The sequence below is a fragment of the Vombatus ursinus genome, unplaced genomic scaffold, assembly GCF_900497805.2.
Source record: "Vombatus ursinus unplaced genomic scaffold, bare-nosed wombat genome assembly UNPS02014768.1, whole genome shotgun sequence".
Lineage (NCBI taxonomy): Eukaryota > Metazoa > Chordata > Mammalia > Diprotodontia > Vombatidae > Vombatus > Vombatus ursinus.
The window spans coordinates 28,772,648-28,791,670 of NW_020954546.1; the positions used below are offsets into that span (position 1 = coordinate 28,772,648).

Genomic DNA, 19,023 nt, shown 5'->3' on the forward strand with positions numbered 1-19,023 from the left:
GATAGATAGATAGATAGATAGATAGATAGATAGATAGATAGATAGATGATAGATAGATAAGGTCATTTAAGGCAGAAGAGAATACTAAGAATCAAGACACTTCCCATAAAAGATGGAACATATGAAGAGTGAAGTTTTAAGAGGAAGAAGTGAGGAAAGGACTGTATTTCAGCCCCAAATATCTGGGCTAGGCTTGGGCTGTTTAACATTTCTATCAATATCTTGGATAAAGGCATAAATGGCAGGCTCATCAAATTTGTAGGCGAACATTTTGACAGGCAAGAGCATTAGGTTGACTTTAATAAGGTGAGATCCAACATGGATAAGTGTAGCTTTACATTTGAGTTAAAAAAAAAAAACAAACCCAACCTCACAGGTACAAAATTGAGGATGTGTGGCTAGATACCAGTTCTTCAAGAAAAAAAGGGGGCAGGAGAGGAAAGGTGAAGGTACCTGTAGGGTCAAGGTTATGAGTCTAGAGTCAGGAGTGGTGTCTTGGGATGAATAACATCCAAAAATGAAATGAACTTCTCAGGTGGTGGTTGGGTCTCCCTCTTTAGAAGTTTCAGGGGCAGCTAGGTGGCATAGTGGATAAAGCACCAGCCCTGGATTCAGGAGGACCTGAGTTCAAATCCAATCTCAGACACATAATACTTACTAGCTATGTGACCCTGGGCAAGTCACTTAACTCCATTGCCTAGCCAAAAAAAAAAAAGTTTCAAACAGAGGCTGAATGACCACTTGCTCTGTTAAGGGGGGTTGTGGCACAGATTACTTTAGATTTGGGGCTGGTCACTAAGATTTCTTCCAATCCCTTTACAATAAATATACTTATTATGGTAATGTAATGCAATTTTTTTTTTACAGAACATTCATTTTTTTTTCCTAAGAGATATAGTTTTAGGAATGCAGCCTATATTCAGAAGAGGCCCATATTCAGATCAATATGGTATGTTTATCTCCTTCAGTTTGGGTCACAGGCAAGAACGGGTTCACTCTCTCTCCCCACCCTTGGACTGCACTGAACGATGCATCATGCCTCTCCAGCGGCTCCTCCTGGGTCACATTCTTCAGAGAGCTTTGGGGGAACATTTTTTGCACAAAGCCAGGTCTTGGGGTGTGGTGGAGAAGCCAGATCTGCCAAAACCACAAGACACTATAGCTGCCAGGAGCCAGGTCTAGATGTGCCCTGAAAACCCCAAGCCTCTAAAAGCACGGGCGAAAGAAAACGACTTCTTTGTTAGGGAAGACTCGGGGAAAAAAAAGAGTTTTCCAAGAAGGAAGGGATCCCAAAAAGCTTTATAAACTTTATAAACTATCGGTGCAGAGGAGTGTAAATTATAAAGTATAGGGAATAGGGACCGGACATGGACTTTCATCAGTACAGGGAACTGCCAGGTCAGGACATTTCCTCTGCAACTTATAAAGAGGAGTGAAATAGACACACACACACACACACATGCACGAACACATGTGCACACATATGTGTATGTATATGTGTATACAGATATACAGATATACATGAAATAGACTCTGCCATGAAGGAGTTTATAATACATATAGGTATAGATATGCATGTACATGTGTGTATGCATATATGTGTATAAACACTTATTGAATGCCTACCACATGTGCTGTGCTAAGCACTGGGGATACAAAAAGACTCAAAAGACAGTCTATGTCCTCAAGGAGCTTACAATATGTTAGACATATTGGTAGATCACATATTACGTATGTGTGCATGTAGATATGTGTATCTGTGTGAATACATACTTATGTGTATATACACATATGGCAGCTGAGTGGCACAGTGGATAGAGCACCAGGACTGGAGTCTGGAAGACCTGAGTTCAAATCCAGCCTCAGATACTAGCTGTGTGACCCTGGCCAAGTCATTTAACCCTGTTTGCCTCAGTTTCCTCATCTGTCAAATGGAGCTGGAGAAGGAAATGGCAAACCACTCCAGCATCTTTGCCAAGAAAACTCCAAATGGGGGGGGGGTCATGAAGAATCAGACATGACTGAAGCTTCTTGAGGGCAGGTTTTATTTCATTTTGGTTTTTGTGTCCTCAGCACCTAGCATGGGTTTGGCACATATTAGGTCCTTTAAAAATGCTTGCTGACAGTAGCCATCTCTAGGGTTGGGGGGAGGGGAGAAAAAAAAGAAAGAAATTTGCATGATAACTTTACTATATTTAAAAGGAATAGTAAGTTGTACATAATAAATTTGCAGCTTTACGTGCAGCCATCTTTTTATTACACTATGTTATGGAAATGCTTGTCTTATTCCATAAATTAAAAATAAAATAAATGTGAAGAAAAATTTGCTGATTGATTAATATATAAAACAGTGGATGGCTATAAAGAAGTGTGACTGGGTTGCTTGCAGGGAGGAGGGTAGTTTATTTTTAATAAATATAACAGCTATTATGGCCGCAAGTGAATGTTGTCTCCTTCAAAGCTATCATTCTTAAAAGAGGCCCCACTGATTTCAAAGATGCACCTATGTCTGCAGAAGGACTCAGACCTTTTCTTCAGTCATCCTCTTCTGAGTCCATGTACAAAGGCTGCATACACAAGCCAAAGAGATTCCTATTGGGGCAACACCTTGTTTTTAACCCTGGAATCAGGAAACTAGTTCAGATACCAACTCTCACACTTATATCCTGTGTGAAGCATGTGCAAGTCACTTCCTCTTTCTCTCTAAGCCTCAATTTCCTCCTCCATAAAAAGGAGGGAGTTGAACAACGGTCTCAGAGGATAGACAATAAAACTTACCTACTTCCTCATGGCAAAGAGGCAGGGGACCTGTAGGGAGGAATGGTGTCTATACATTGTCAGGTGTCAACATTCTATCAGGGTTTGTTTGTTTTTTTTATTAATTGATTTTCTTTTTTATAAAGGCAGTATTACTTGAAATGACCCCGATGTGAAAACAAAAGTCAGCAATAAACCATATTTATAATGAGGGGTTGGGAAGGATAAGTGGTCAAAGAAAGGGAACAAACAGTTCTCCGAAGAAGCGTTGCAAGCTATTAACAAATCATATGAAAATTGGCTCCAAGTCATTAATTATAAGAGAAATGCAAATCAAAACAATTCTAGGGTTTCACCTCACACCCAGCAAATTGGCGAAGATGACAAAAGGCAGAAATAGTCCGTATTGCAGGGGCTCGAGAAGACAGACACACCGATACACTCATGGTGGGATGGTGACATGGTCCAACCATTCTGGAAATCTATGTGAGGCCTTTCCTGATGCACTCTCACTACCCCCCAACCCTTCCACCTCCCTCCCCACTTACTTTAATTTACTCTGAATATACTTTGCATTAGCTTGTCTATGTACATATTTTTTACTCCCCAGTAAAATAAAAACTCCTCAAAGGCAAGGATTATTTCCTTTCTGCCTTTATATGTCCTGCACGGTACCTGGCACACAGTAGGCACTTAATAAATGCTCATTGAACTGTTTAGCTGAATTGTTAGTTCATCACCAACTCATTTGTTCAAACCATTCTCAAGTGTTTTCCATACCGCATCAGACCTTCCTCTTGGACAGTTGGTTTCAGTTGTGAGACTCCATGCGGACCCAGGCTGGTGTGTGGCCAAAAAGGAATGCTGTGTAAGCACGATGTTTAAAGCATTGACTCACGGAAAAGGACCTGGCATTGGTGCTATTCACTCCAGCGCTCCAGCGCAGAGGTGTTAAAGGCACTGTGGCCAGAGTTCGGAACCAGCTTAAAATGTAACTGGAAAGTATTTCACAAAATAAATGAAAACACAACAGAACATAGATAACGCTGATATATGGTTTTCTAAGCCAATAAGCAGCAACAGAGGTACTTGCATGTGATTCAGCGTCCTCATTGCTGCTCGAGTCTGACGCTGCCGCTCTACAGCAGAGGTGCGTCCGAAGAGCTCCGCGGGCCGGGCTCTGTCCCGGGTTCTAGACTCCCTTGAGGTTGCAGACCCTCCTTCACAGAATCATAGAATTTTCCGTTCGGGACTTCGGTAGCCATTTAGTCCAGCCCCAATACATGGAAGCATTCTCTTCTATAAAACACCCAGCAAAGGATCATTCCTCCTCTACACCAAGAACCCCCGGAGTGAGGAAACCCACTCCCACCCCTCCCAGGCAGCCCATTTCACCGCTGGACAGCATTGATTGTTATGCCATCATTCCCAACATCAAAGCCAAACCTGCCTCTTGACGATTTCCACCCACTGCTCCTGGTTCTGCTTTCTGGGCTCAAATGGACCAACTCCGAGACTCTCCTTCATGCAACAGCCCTTCAAATGCTACCCCACCCCACCCCCACCCCAAGGTGTCCTCTTCTCCAGGCTGAACATCCCTGGTTTCTTCAACCCAACATCATCTGAGCCAGACTCTTCACCATCCAGCCTGCGTACGTTCCTCGAATCATCCTCCAGTTTATCAGTGTTCTTTTAAATATGTCCTTAACTGAACACAATAGCGCAGATGTGATCTGATGAGGACACAGAACTGAGGGAACGGCCTCTCGTTATTCCTGGAAGCTCTACTCTCTGAATGCTAGCTTTGTTGGCTACCACATCATATGGGCCAACTTCTGTTGAGCTTGCAAGCCACTTAGACCCTCAGATCCTTTTCAGAAAAACTGCTGTCTAAGCATAACTCTCTCCTCTCCCCCATCTTTTATTTGTGAAATTGGTTTTCTGTGCCCACAAGTAAGAATTTTCCTATTTATCCCCCACTGAATCTTATCAAATTTAATTCAGGCCAGTGCTCTAGGCTGTCAAGTCCTTTTTGGATCCTGACTCCATCGTCTTGTTCATTACTCCTTTCAACTTGGTGTCATCCTGGAGAGCACAATGCTGTTAGCTGAGTCATTGACAGCTAGGTGGCGCCATGGTGCACAGAGCACTGCGTCTGGTGTCAGGAAGACCTGAGTTCTAATCCAGCCTCAGATACTTAACTCTCTGTGTGATCTCTGTCTGCTTCTGTTTCCTCAACTGAAAAATGGGGATAACAGTACCTATCTCACAGATTGTTAAGAGACTCAAATGAGAAAAGATGTGTAAAGTGCTTGGCTCAGAGCCTGGCACATACATACATATGTACATATGGATAGAGATACAGATATAGATAGATAGATAGACAGATAGATAGGAAATTATGGAGATATAGACAGAGACAGAGAGATAGACAAATAGATAAAATAATTTGAGCATACTCCCCTAATATGTATATATTTACTTTTTTATAAAGGATATACATGTACTGACAGGCAGCAAGGTATGGTATTTAGAGAGCTATCCTTTTAACTGGGAAAACCCAGGTTTAGATTCTACCTCTGACACATGCTGGTTGTGTGACCCTGCATAAGTTGCTTAACCTTTGAGTGCCCTAGGCAAGTCTCTTAAGACCATAAGTATCAGAGAAGGAGAAATATGAGTATCCAAGATGATAAGGAGCTTATAAATACCTGGGTGGTCCTAGTACAGAAGTAAAGAAGTTCGAAAGAAGCGTGGGTTGAGAGTGGTGGGGGAGAGACAGTGTAATGAATGAAATTTTTAAAACACACACACAGTTCCAGAGGATCAATGATAAAGCATAGTAGCCACTCCAGAAAGAGAGGTAATAGATAGACTCAGGGTACAGGTTGAAGTATACCTTTTTCGGACATAGCCAGTGTGGGAAATATGTTTTGTTTGATTATGCATATTTGTTATAAGGCTTTTCCCCTCCACTGGAGGAAGTAAGAGGGAAAAATAGATTTTTAATTGAAAAAATAATTTTTTTAAAAAAAAGAAAGGTAATGTAATAAGACCTCTGATGAAAATCACAACCCATCCAAGCCTGTTCATCCTGTGTGACTCACCCGTCCCACCCAGAAGGAAAAGAAGAGAAGTAGAGCTCTTACTCAGCAGTCACTGCCCCCAAGCACAGAGTCTACAGCTGGAAGGAGATCTGAGGGCAAAGGGAGGGGGCAAAATTTCCCCATGGCATATTGTGTGTTGTGACCCAGTGCAAAGGTGGGAAGGATTGGGAGCTTACACAGCAGAGGGAAGGGATAGAGTAGGAGAGTGTTAGAAGATAAAGGTGGAAAGTGTCATCTCTATTTTTCATCTTTTCCACAACAATAGTATAGGATATTTTATCAAAAGCTTTGCTAAAATCTAGGAAAACTATATCCACTGCATTCCCTTCATCCATCAGTTCAGTAATACTGTCATAAAAGAAAATGAGGTTAATCTGGCATGCCCGGTTCTTGATGAAGCCACACTGGCCCTTTGTGATTACTGCCTCCCCAACCATCTTTTTAATGATCTGTTGTGGAATACTCCTGGGAATCAGTCAGGTTCACTGGTCTATTGTCTGCGGACTCTGTCTTCTTCCCATTTTTAAAAAATTCATGATATTTGCTCCTCAACAATCTTGTGGTACTCACATTTTTCATTATCTTTCACATATCAGTAATGATGGCCCAATCATCATGCTTGCAAGTTCTTTCAGCACCTTAAGGTTGTACTTCATCTGGATAAGGTGACTTGAATTCATCCTTGAGAGTAAATGCCATGTAGGGAGACACCAGATAGGCAGATCAGTGGAGTCAAAAATGCAGTGGCCCTGGAGTCTGGAGAAACCTGGATTTAAGTGCTACCTCCTATACTTGCTAGGTGTGACCTTGGACAAGTCATTGAACAAGTTTTCTAGGTGTGTGACCTTGGACAAGTCTCCAAGGCTTTGGTTTCCTCATCTATAAAAGAGAAATAGCAGTACCTATTTCAACAGGGTTATTGTGAGGCTCAAATGAATAATGTGTGTCAAATGATTTCACTACACATACTGTTTTCATTACTCTACCTTTCCAGCCAAACCAGCCTACTTGTGGTATATGACATCACACCTCCCGCCTCCACACCTTTGCACAGATTGACTTATAGGCCTAGAATGCTCCTGTAAGATACAGATTTAGACCTGGAAGGGACTCCTCAGTCATTTTTCACCCATGTCTGACTCTCTCCCATTTAGGGTTTCCCAGGCAAAGATATTGGAGCAGTTTGCCATTTCCTTCTCTAGCTCATTTGACAGATGAGGAAACTGAGGCAAACAGGGTTAAGTGACTTGTCCAGGGTCTCACAGCTAGTAAGTATCAGGCCAGATTTGAACTCAGGAAGGTGAGTCTTTCTGACTCCAGGCCCAGCATTCTATGCACTATGGTGCCACTAGCTGCCCCAGAAGGCCCTTAGAAATCATTTAGTTCAACCCCCTCATTTTATAGATGAGGAAACTGAGGCCCAGAGGAAGGAAGCAATTTACTCAAGAATACTCAGATGGTAAGTGGTAGATCTGATCTACGAACTGAGGTGCCCAGACTCCGAATCCAGCGATCTCCACCTCTTAGAATATCCTGCTTCCTTTAAGACTCGATTCAAGGGCTTCTTACATGGGACCTTTCCTGATCCCTACCCCAGTTGTTGGCACTTTACACACCTCCGGCCAAAAAAGACCGTATTTATTCTGTACATAATTTGTATCAACTTATCTTTGTGCATTTGTCCCCACCTCCCCAAGTAGAATGTAAGCCCTTTGAGGGCAAAGACTGTTCTCTTTTCCTCTTTTCTTTTTCCCCAAGGCAATCAGAGTTAAGTGACTTGCCCAGGGTCACACAGCTAGTGTCAAGTGTCTGAGGCTGGATTTGAACTCATGTCCTCCTGATTCCAGGGCCTGCGTTCTATCCACTGCATCATGTGACTGCCTCTCCTTTTTCCTCTTACTGTCCCCAGACACTGTGAACAGGCCTTTAATAAATGCTCGTTTTGGCTTGAATTCTATCAATCGCCCATCCAACGTTGAGGCCATTGGGTTACTCAGTACACACACGGAATGTATCTGAGAAGATCAGATGATACTTTGTACATTTGGGGAATCTGTTTTTGTTTTTGTTTTTTTAAATGAATCTATAGATACAAACTGGCTTAATTCTGCCACACCCTATACCTTTAGCTTAAAAAAAGGGGGGGGAGGGTGAAGATGCAGTAGAAGAGCAGCCAGTACTCTGGGAAATACGGTACAGCCCCTCTGGCACCGGAGCCGTCGGGAGTGACTCAGCCCCGGATTAGAGGGAAATGCCAAGGGATGCGTCATGCCCCCCCCACCCCACCCCGGGGCTGAGTCTTCAGTTCTTCAGCTTGTCCAAAAGATGACAATCATCAAAGGAGCAGCGAGGCTGGTCGCAGCTGGAGGCTGAGTCACCGGCCCACTCAAACAGCACCTGGGCTTCTCCAGGAGGCCAAGTTCTCCCAGCATTCTTCCCTGAGCACTTGAAGCATCCAAAGACCCCTCTGTGATTCTCCTCCCCCCCACCCCACGCCCAACTCAAAGCCCAGCATTGCTTCTAGTCAGCACCTTCCACAGGGCCCGGCACACAGTAGGCACTTAATAAATGCACATTGAATGAATGAATTTTATATACCCAGTTTGCACTTGTTGAATGTTGTTCTGTTCTCTCTTTGTGTACTTCCTGGCCATTTCCAAACCCTGCTACCTACACTCTGGTCATTACTCCTCATCCTATTCCAACAGAACCTGGACGCTGCCTCTGGGACCCTGGGTTCTGACAGGTGAGTTTTTGCCTTCACTATGCCAGTTTCTTGCCATTTCCAAACCTTCTCTTCCTAGTTGCCCTTTATGCGCCGTGTTCCCCCATTAGAATGTAAGCTCCCTTTGAGCGAGGATTCTTATGCTGACTCATGTGACAGAAATTGTCCAAGGAGCCATTGATAGAAAATGCCACCGATCATAACCATCAACGGATGCAGAAATACAGGAAAAAAACCAGATATATTATATGCTCAGAGCATAGATTCACTGTATACAGAAATCAGTGAGCCATGACTAACAGCTTCAGCAACATTATATAGGTTTTAGTCACATAGTCAGGACGTGCACAATGGAATTTTATAGCAGGCAGAAGGAGAAAGTAATCATTTACACATCAAAGGACAGACAGCCGAAGGGGAGGGTCTATATCAGGTAAAACTGTAAACCAGTCAGTAAACACCAGGGTTATAGCTGGAATCTGCAAACTAATCATTAACACGGGGCTGTGGCTTGATGTCTCAGCTTAATTCAGCAGGTGACCTGCTCATCGTAAGTAAATGACAGTAAGAAAGTTAAACCAAAAATTTTGCTATCAGGGGGGCAGCTAGGTGGTGCAGTGGATAGAGCACCAGCCCTGGAGTCAGAAGGACCTGAGTTCAAATCCCGCTTCAGACACATAACACTCACTAGCTTTGTGTGACTCTGGGCAAGTCAGTTAATCCCCATGGCCTCACAAAAAAAAAAAAATTCTGTTACACACAGTTGTATTTGTATCCTCTGCATGTAGCACAGTGCCTGATGCATGGTAAGAATTTAATATATCGTACATATGTATTATTAATTATTAATCTTATTATACAAACACATAATTCATTATACATATCTGAACTATATCCCTTCACGTGAGTATTCCCCAGGGACCTTTCTTTCATCCTTTTCTCCTCTCTACATTCTATTCCTTGGCAATCTCATTCACTCCCATAGCCTCCTCTATGTTGATGACTCTCCAATCTATATTTCTAGCCTGGGCCACTCTTCTAAACTCTAAACTTTCAGTTCCAAATGTCTATAATGCATATCCCTCTGGATGTCCCACTAACATCTCCAGCTGACTGTGATGTGTTTCCTCCTCCTGAGGCACTGAGGTTAAGGGAGCCACCTCTAGTCCCCTCACCCATCTGGTCATTCTCCTTCTTGACATGCTTCACCTTGTCTATTCACAATCACACAGAATCTCAAAACCGGAGGAGACCTCAGGGGCCATCTAGCCAGATCCATGTCTGAAGATGGCTCCTCTCTACCACACTGCTGACAAGTGGCCATTCAGGCACTGCTTGAAGACCTCCAAGGACTGGGGATCTACTCCCTTCCAAAGCAGTCATTTCTACTTTTAGACAACACTTACTGTGTTGGAAAGTGGGTCCTCCACCAAGCCAAAAACTGCTCCTCTGCCCCTTCCATCCTTTGTTCCTAGTTCTGCCTTCTGGGAATCATAAAAGCATCTACCTCCAAGGAATATCGAGAGGATTCAGTGAGTACACAACACTTTCAAAACCTAAAAGCAGCACATAAATGGTAGTCAGAAGTAGTAGTATTCGTAATTATCCTAAGATCATCAATTGAGAGTCGGAAGGGCATTAGGGGGCCACTGAAACTAACCCACCCATTTTACAGATGAGAAAATTAAGGCTAAGCGAAGTCAAGTGACTTGCCCAGAGTCACGCAACTAGTAAGTGTTTGAGGCAGAATTTGAACTCAGGTCCTCTGATTCCAATGAGATTTTGTCTCTCCACTGCACCACCTAGTAACATAGCATCATAAATTTAGAGCTCCTTTCAGGCCAACTCCCTCATTTCACCGATAAGGGAAGTGAAGCTCAGGAAGGTTATAATGAGCTATTTGGGAAAGAGAAAGCAGGAGGCTTTGGCTGGTGTGGGATGTCTATGAGGTGTGAGATGAGGGTGGTCCTGGGAAATTGGGGGTGGGGGGTAACCTTCAAGCTTTCATTGGATGTCTGGAAGCTCAGAATGCCAAGGGTCCAGTGAAGAGGAGACACTTTGAGGCATCAGCAAGGCGGGCTCCTGTTTCTAGCAGTCTCCCTCTACCCCGCTATGCCTGGGCACTGAATATAGTTTCCAAGGGCTCAGGTTAACGGACTGGTGCTCCTTCCTCTCCCTTAAGGAAGAAGAAAAAAAATGCATATTCCATCTAGGCTCCCAAGCACATGCCCCATTGCCCTCTGGGAGGGTTCCATCTGGGCAACAGCCAAGTCAAGGCAGTTTTTAAAAGGAAGAAAAACATTCTGGCTCTTACTTAATTCCTCTGGTGAGACTTTATTTTTTAGAAACAGGCAAGCGTCATTCAAAGCCAAGCCCAGTGAGTAAGACGGGATCAATTTGGATGATATTTTTGATTAGACACACATGTGCGTGCGTGCACACACACACACACAAACACACACATGTATATATGTATGTGTATAATTTGTGTGTATATACACACATACATATACATGTACGTGTGTTTTTACATATGTCTATACCCAAGATCATACAAGTAACGTGTCACAATCTGTAGATGTATTTGTCCAGTTGTTCATTCCATTCTTCTTCATGTTTTGAAATGTTTGTGATTCTTAATGATGGTCAATTCATAATAAAAAAAAATAAAAGTTAGGGTGTCGTAGATAGAGTGCTGGGCTTGGAATCTGAAAGACCTGGGTTTGTGTACTTCCTCAGACACTTAGGAGCTGTGTGACCCTGGGCAAGTCACTTAACCTCTGTCTGCCTTTTCCTTCAGCTATAAGATGGGGATAACAATCCAATCGAACTTATCCCACAGAGTTGTGAGGATTAAACGAGATAATAAATGAAAAGTAGTTTGTAAACCTTTAGGAGGACAGCTGCTCCAAGAGAAGCAGGCTGGTGCAACACTGGTGTAGGTATCTGAGGACCTGGCCTTAAATCTTGTTCTGATACTTGATCTCCATGCACCTTTGGACAAATCATTATAGGGTTGAGAGCCAGAGGAGACTTCAAAGATTATCTGGCAGAAGCTTATTTTCTCTTGTTTGTTTTATTGCTGCCTTTTCTTCTCATATCAAAATCATTTCTGTCTTTGTCTCACTCCCCTCCCATCACTAAATCTTCTCGTAGAACAAAAAAAAAAAATTAAACAAATGCAAACAATATAGTGACCTAAACTGGAGATATACATAACGCTCTGCACCCACAGTCCTCCACCTCTTTGCTCGTAGGAAGGAGATATGTTTCATTATCTATTCCTTGGTAGTAAGTTTGATCATTATTCAGAATTCAGGTTTACTTTACTGGTTTTTCCTGTACATTATTATAGATATTGCATATATTGCTCTCTGGGTTTCTGCTTACTTTGTTCTGCATCAGTTCATATAAATCTTCTTAAGTTTTTCTGAATTCCTCATGTTCATCATTTTTAATAATAAAATAGTATTCCATTATGTCTATATATCAAAATTTGCTCAGCCATTCCACAATTAATGGGACTCACTTTGTTTCTAGCTTTTTGCTCCCACAAAAAAGAACTCCTATGAATATTTTGACATCTATGGGGTCTTTTTGTCTCTGAACCTACCCCACCCCTGCCCTAATGTTTTATATATATATGTGTGTATGTGTATGTACATATATACATATATTTATGCCCAGTTGTAGGATCACAGGATATGAACAGTCACTTTTCTCAGAGTTCCAAATTGTTTTCCAAATGGGTTAGACAAACTCACAGCCCTAATAGTGTATTAGTGTGCCTGTCTTCCCAAACCTCTCCAACATTGACTGTTTTCATATTTGATCATCTCTGAGAGGAAACATGACATGGTAGACAGTGGGACAACTTTAGAGTCCAGATAGGCCTGGGTTCAAGTCACCCCTCCAACACCATGCACAATGCAAGGCAAGGGACTTAAATTCTCTAACTGCCCTAAGCAATAATCTAAGACTATAAATTGCAGTGGAGGTGCCCACCTGCATTGGGAGCAGAAGTTGCTTCATTATAAATTCCTTCTATCCGTTAAATTAATTGTCCACAGATATGTATGTGTGTATGTGTATATACATATATATGTATATGCATATGTATATATGCATGTGTGGGTATTTCCAATCAAATAGCCAGGAGTTAAAATCTCAGAGCTGATCTAATTTGAATTTCTCCTATTATTAGTATTTAAAAGTTTTTCATATGGTTGTCGGGAATAAGCAAATCTTTTGAAAACTGTTCATATCCTTGATCACTTATCTATTAGGGAATGATGTTTGGTCTTAGATACAAGCTCCTCACCTTGTAAAGGAGACAACTGAGTCTGAAGAAGAAAAATCAGCTTAGCCAAGGTCACACAGCTAGCATCAGAGTCAAAATCTGAATCAAGATCTTCTGCTTACAAGTCTGGCGTTTCTGTTCTCTGCACAATCAGGCTGACTCCAGATTGGAGCTCAGAGAGACCACGTGACATTCCCATAGCCACTCATCTCAGCCTCAGATTCCAATTCTGTCACACAAGGGGAAAGGATGGCGCTAAGCTTCCTTCCAACTCGGGATGGTATGGTTCGAAACATTTTTTCTATGAATAAATGCATGCCAAGCCTCAGCCTATTGTCTCTAAATGTAATCTTGGAATACGGCTTGTCTTTCCATCATTGTTATTTGTCTTTTATGTGTCTGTGTGTTGTTTCCAACCATACTCCTTGATGACAGGGACTGTCTCTGGCATAGGAGAGGGGGAAAGTGCCTCACACACAGGACATGCTCAGGGAAGGGCTGAAGGATGAGTGGCGTGCAATGAGCACATTGTTTCATGGAAAGGCTGACGATGATGAAGGGATATCTGCAAACAAGAGTGGGGATATCTGTTACGATTCCTAAAGGTGCTGCAAAGATCATTTAATTCATCTCCTTCTTTTTACATATGAGGAAGCTGAGGGCCAGGTAGGCTAGCATGACTTACAGGATCATGATCTAGAGAGGGAAAGTTCCTCAGAAGACATCCACTCCAACCCTCTTATTTTACAGAAAGGAAATGAGGCCCAGGGGAGTTAAGTGACCTATGGTCAAAGATCTCGAGCTAGGAAGGACCTCAAAGACCACCAGGTCTAGCCCCCTCATCTTAGGCAAAGAGAGATTAAGTGACTTATCCAAGATCACACAGGTAGCAAATGGGGATTAATTTTAGTTGGCCTCTCTCCCTCCACTGACAGCAAATTAAAGAGCCTAGCATGAGCCTGGCATGTCCAAATTATTGAAAACTCCAAGTTAATGAAGCTTTTTTGCATTGTTTCTGTTTTTCACAAGAGCGCTCAGTACTTTCTGGGTCCCTTTTTCACCCCTCTCAGTAAGAAGATGAAGCCGTTCGTTCAGAATCACGTATAAGCCAGACGGGGCTACTAGACCTCTCTGCACTGAGAGACAGACCAGGGTCAGTCTTGAAGGCTGCTCCATAATTACAGCTGTAGCCTGTTCTCCCATCTGGAGTTTCTTTTGAGTGTCCTAAATTTGACTTGTCTAGCAAGAGTATTGGGCTCCACCGTGAACAACAGAGGCTACCAAAGTTTAATGCATTAATTAATGCCTTAAGGATGCGTGAGTATGACAAATCCCAGAAATCCCTCCACAGACACCAATTCTGATCTATATATTTTATAAGCTTAGAGGCCTAGGGAAATTAAGGACCAAGAGTCACACCACTCTTAAGTATCAGAAGCAGGATCTTAACCTCATATTTCCTGTCAAGAAAAATCTCCCTCTTGTGAGCCCAAACTACCTCAGAGATCTATACTTTCTCTAACCGAAAGCAGAGAGAAAGGTGACCAGGAAAGTAGGCGGAGTAGGGGCAACTAGGTGGCACAGTGGATAGAACACCAGCACTGGAGTCAGGAGGACCTGAGTTCAAATCCGACCTCAGACACATAACACTCACTAGCTGTGTGACTCTGGGCAAGTCACTTAACCCCAATTGCCTTATCAAAAAAAAAGTAGGAGGAGTGGAATTAATGCCTTTGGGAGATCAAGTGGGGGAAAAAATGGGATTTTTATCCAAGAGCAGGTAAAACTTAGGGAGGACATGATAGGTATCGAGCTCATTCTACTTTCATGTATTTCTAATTGTTGGAAGTTTTCATTCCATTGAGCTGAAACGTGCTTCTCTACAGGCTCCACGCACTGTTCCTAGCTCTGCTTCCTTCTGTGGCCAAGATGTAGGCCCTCTTCCTATTTGAAGACAGCATCATATCCCATCTATCTCCTCTCCAGGCTAAACACCCAAAGTTCCCTCAACCAATCTTCCTATGACAATCAACAAGCATTTATTAAGTGCCTCCTGTGCACCAGGCACTGTTCTAGGCACTGAGGTTAAGGGAGCCACCTCTAGTCCCCTCACCCATCTGGTCATTCTCCTTCTTGACATGCTTCACCTTGTCTATTCACAATCACACAGAATCTCAAAACCGGAGGAGACCTCAGGGGCCATCTAGCCAGATCCATGTCTGAAGATGGCTCCTCTCTACCACACTGCTGACAAGTGGCCATTCAGGCACTGCTTGAAGACCTCCAAGGACTGGGGATCTACTCCCTTCCAAAGCAGTCATTTCTACTTTTAGACAACACTTACTGTGTTGGAAAGTGGGTCCTCCACCAAGCCAAAAACTGCTCCTCTGCCCCTTCCATCCTTTGTTCCTAGTTCTGCCTTCTGGGGACAAAAATAGTGGGTCTAATCAATCTTTCTATCCCATGACGCTCCATGATAGCCATAATGCACCTCAATTTTTCTCTGCTCCAAGGCAAAATCTCAAGTTATTCAGCCAGTATTTTTATGGCCTGACCTCTAGTGCCCTCCTGAACCGGATGCCCTCCAGCTCATCTCCGTCTCCACCACTGCTGACATACTGCTCATATCCAGTGATGAGGTCAGTCTATCACCCAAGGACTCAGCTCCCACTGTGGCCAGAACACTGTACTTGGCCCTATGTGTGTTATGAAACAAAAAGAAGAAACTGTCCTTGCCCTGGGGAGGTTTCCTGCTCAACAGAACATGCTCTAGCTGAGGAGGCCAAATAGAGACACTCTCCAAAGAACAATTACAAAGTAATATGAAGACATGCCAATGAGCATCGCACAAACAGAGGACATCGATGATAACAAAGCTCCAAATGAAAGAAAAGTTCACGCAGCATATCATGGCTTTGCCATTTGCTATCTGGGTGACCTCAGGCAAATCATTCTACCCCTTTACCTCTTATGGCCTCAGTTTCCTAACCTGTAAAATAAGAGGGGTGGACTATAAAATGTCTGAAGTCCTTTACAGCTGTAAATCTATGATCTTATGATCCTACTTGTGTGACCTTTGGCAAATCCAAGCCTCAGTTTCCTCACTAGTAAAGATGAGGTAGTTGGATAAAATAACCTCTAAAGTCCTTTCTGGCTCCAAGTCAATGAACCTATGAATCTATGTACATAAAAGACTGGCTGTCTCCCCATTCAGCCCCCTAGCCTGCTCCTCAGGGGGACAGTGTACCTAAACAGAATGTTTGATGAGGAATCCAGAGTGGGTTCCACTCCTTCCTTTGGTGCTTAGGAACCACATGACCCTGAGCAGGTCACTCCCTCCCTCTCTCTGAGCCTCAGGCTCCCCTTCTGTCAAATAAGATTTAGGGCTGGAAGGGCTCTTCAAGGTCATCTAGTTGAAACCCCCTTGATTTACAGATGAAGAAACTGAGGCTCAGGGAGGCTACATAGTCACACAGGTGACAAAGCTGGGCTTCCCAAAGGGCTCCCATCACAGGGTTGTGAGCATCATGTGAGATCAGGAAGGCAAGCCACTTTGGAACCTGAGCCTTAGAAGCAGAAACTGTTACTGTGATTCCTATTATTCCCTGAAGCAATGTTTCAAAGACACTGAGGGAGAAGCTACATTTCACAGCCCCACCCCCATCCCAGGTGCAGAGGGTCTTTCAACTCAGCCCTACCCCAACCCCCTCCCTTTTCCCTCCTCCGCCTTCCCTCCTCCTTCCTCCCTCCTCATACCAATGTGGGCACAGCCTGGCCTTCCTCCCACTCACAAATCAGCCTCAAAGTAGACCTGAGTGCAGAAACAGCAATTTTAAAAAAAAAAGCTCAAAATGAGAGATAGCAGAGCTTATCCTAGTGGAGAGAAAGTGAAGTCAACAAGTGTTTATTAAGTGCCTATTATGTGTCAGGCACTGTGCTAAGAAATGGGGATACAAAAACAAAACAAAACAAAAAAAAAAAAGTCCAACCTTCAAGGAGCTCACAGTCTAACAGAAGATACAATATGCAAAAAAAAAAAGTTGTACATATAGACTAGAAGAATTGGAGATAATCAACAAAGGAAAATCATTAAGATTAAATGGGGCCAGGGCAGCTAGGTGGCACAGTGGATAATGCGCCAGACCTGGAGTCAGGAAGACTCATCTTCTTAAGTTCAAATCTGGCCTCAAACACTTACTTAGTGTGACCCTGGGCAAGTCACTTCATCTTGATAGCCTCAGTTTCCTCATCTGTAAAATGAGCTGGAATAGGAAATGACAAACCACTCCATTATCTCTGCCAAGAAAACCCTAAATGGGGTCATAAAGAGTCAACAACAACAAAAGGCCAAGAAAGGCTTCCTGAAGAAGGTAGGCCTTTAGTGAAGACTTGAAGGAAGCCAAGAGGTGGAAATGAGAAGGGAGGAAAGCCAGTAAAGGAAATGCCCAGCCAGGTGATGGAGGAAGAGCCAGAAGGCCAGTGTGGGGGAGAAGAGGATGGTAGAATTAAGGTGTAAGGAGACTAGACTAGAAAGGTAAGAATAAGTCAGGCTCTAAATGGCTTTGATAGTCAGAGGATTTTGTTTTTCCGAGTTTGCCTCAATAGCCCAGGAAGACTTGGGTTCAGGTCTCTGTATATTGGCTGTATGATCCTGGCTGTAAGATCTTTTAACCTCTCCAGGAGGGCCACTAATCCCTACATAAGGATTCTGAGGGCCGGATATTGACTCAGTTTTTAAATGTAGTGTTATCTTTTTTTATTGTATTTTATTTAGTTTGTTAACTATCCAATTATATATTAATTTGGTTCACCTGCAGGTCATGTGTTTGACCCTTCTGTTCTAGACAACTCTCTAAGAACATAAATTGTAGAGAAGGCACTGAGTAGCATTGGTGGGGGTTTCCTCAGTCAAGAGTGCCCTATAGCAATGAAGAAGTTAAGTCCTTATGTACCTAGAATGTATTCAAGAACATCTACTTTCAACAGATTCTCAATTATTTCTTCTTCTTCATCATCTTCTCCTCCTCCTTCCTTCTCTCTTTCTATACATCTGTGTCATTGTCTCTATCTATGTCTGTCTCTGTCTTTGTCTCTATCTCTGTCTCTTTCTCTGTCTGTCTCTCCCTCTCTCTCCCTCTCCCATTCTACTCTCCTTTGTTCTCCAAATGTGTTAGGGGTTGTGAGTTTAAAGAAGAAATGGGGTGTGTTGTGCTAGAATGGGGAGGGAAGAAGAGAAAGGAAGCAAATTCCCTTTTCTGCCTTGAATAATGCATTAGAAATCGCATTAGAAATGCTATTAGTGGTGCAATTTAACACAAAAAAAGGAGTTCTGCCAGAAGCCTTAATAAAATGATATTTTTAAGAAAAAGTTGCTGGTTACAAATTAATAAGGAGGGAGAAATGAATACATTAGCAGTACCAGGGAAGGCTGGGTACTTACTGTCCACAGAGAAGCCATCTCATGTAGCTAGAAGCAGTGCCTGGCTACCACGCCATGCTCTGAACTCTCCAGGGTGGCAAGAGCCCAGATAAATGATTACCATGCTATTGGGAAATTTCAATCAAAGCACAAGATGCAAGCATTGAGTTTGAACACCCCAGGGCACTGGAGATAAATAAATACGAAGTGTAAAGGTAAAAGAAATAATAATAACCATTTAAGGCCCATCACTCAGCCATTATATAGAGTGAGACTGACCCGACCTAAGGATGATAGAAAGTTTCTATTAGAAGAGAGGTTGGAATGCCATTTGGAAAGTTTGCTGTTCAGCTGAAGAAGGCTCAAACAGCACTTTCTCCTAGGGTTGAGTTTTCTCTTGCAGTGTCCATCGGCCAAAGGAGTTGATTGAGGGGCGTTCCCTGATGAACTCAATGAACTTACGGGGTGGTGAGACCTCATTTTGAATTTTGATCGTAACTGATTGATTGGAGATAGACTGATAAGAGTTAGGTTGATATTAAAAGAAATGGACTGATATACAAAGAAGTGTCCCAAAGACAGTGAGGGATATCAAGACAAAATGTGTAGAATGGCAAAGAAGAACTGGAAAGCAGAAAACAGTAAGGGTCATGACAGCTTTCTTCCAGTATTCGAAAGGTTGACTGGTGGAAAAGGGATTGGACTTTTTCTTTTT

The 19,023-nt window shown here is 42.9% G+C and overlaps 1 long non-coding RNA gene across 2 annotated transcripts in view; it reads right to left on the reverse strand.

Moving 5' to 3' along the window:
* The window catches only part of LOC114043267, a 21,995-nt gene extending 3,587 nt beyond the window's left edge, over positions 1-18,408 (reverse strand). The window contains exons 1-2 of one of the 2 annotated variants that reach the window (XR_003569074.1): positions 9,996-10,139; positions 6,435-6,545 (exon numbers count right to left, since the gene is read on the reverse strand). This is a non-coding gene — a long non-coding RNA (uncharacterized LOC114043267). Of the gene's footprint in view, positions 1-6,434; positions 6,546-9,995; positions 10,140-18,329 lie in introns of those variants that run through there. The other variant, XR_003569073.1, reaches the window with a different exon arrangement.
* Positions 18,409-19,023: the final 615 nt, after the last annotated feature.